Source organism: Sinocyclocheilus rhinocerous, unplaced genomic scaffold (genome assembly GCF_001515625.1).
Source record: "Sinocyclocheilus rhinocerous isolate Xijiao unplaced genomic scaffold, SAMN03320098_v1.1 scaffold1945, whole genome shotgun sequence".
NCBI lineage: Eukaryota > Metazoa > Chordata > Actinopteri > Cypriniformes > Cyprinidae > Sinocyclocheilus > Sinocyclocheilus rhinocerous.
This window is the reverse complement of record NW_015640432.1, coordinates 202,270-203,117: the sequence shown is the minus strand read 5'-3', so window position 1 is coordinate 203,117 and position 848 is coordinate 202,270.

Here is an 848-nt window from a genome sequence, read left to right as displayed (position 1 = left end):
TATATTAGTCTTGTTTTAAGCAAAAAAATAAATAAATAAAAAAATAACAGGTGTTTATCCAGACGGTAAAGCACTCGTTCATCATTAGTCAAGAGGACCAAGCTCCTGTAGAGAACAGCAGATCACAGCACACTCAGCACAGATTCATCTTCACCTCATCTGCATAATTTGTTTAGTTAATCAGACACTAAACTAACACAGACCGAAGACGCTGCTGCATAATGATGCATCACTGCTGAAACTGACCAACCAAACACTGCTCTATATGAAGAAGAAGAAGCGGCTTCGATGACGTTAGGCGAAAAGGAAGCTTGTTTCAGAGCTGGAGCAAGTTTTAACTTTTGATGAAATATTGCAAATACAAAATTTTACTTTTTATTTATTTATTTATTTACAACAATGTGCATTGACAAATAATTCAGAATTTAACTTGAATTACGAAAATGAAAAGTGGCCAAGTTTGATCTCATGTTCATCTTAAAGGGTCAATTCACCCAAAAATGAAAATCAGGCTGTGTTTTACTCACCCCCGAGGCATATATGTATATGACTTTCTTCTTTCAGACGAATCCAGTCAGAGTTATATTAAAAATTGTCCTGGCTACTCCAAGCTCTATCATTGCAGTCAGCAGGTGTTGCAGTGCATCAGTGCAAAAGAAGTGAAAAAAGTGTCTCACACGGCTCCGGGGGGTGAACAAAGGCCTTCTGTAGCGAATCGATGCGTTTTTGTAAGAAAAATATCCATATTCAAAAGGTAATATCACTTGAATCTACCTCGCGCCAACAGTCCTACATGGAAGCAGCTCCGGGCGGATGACGTATGAGTTCAGCGTTGCGCATGCGCCGGT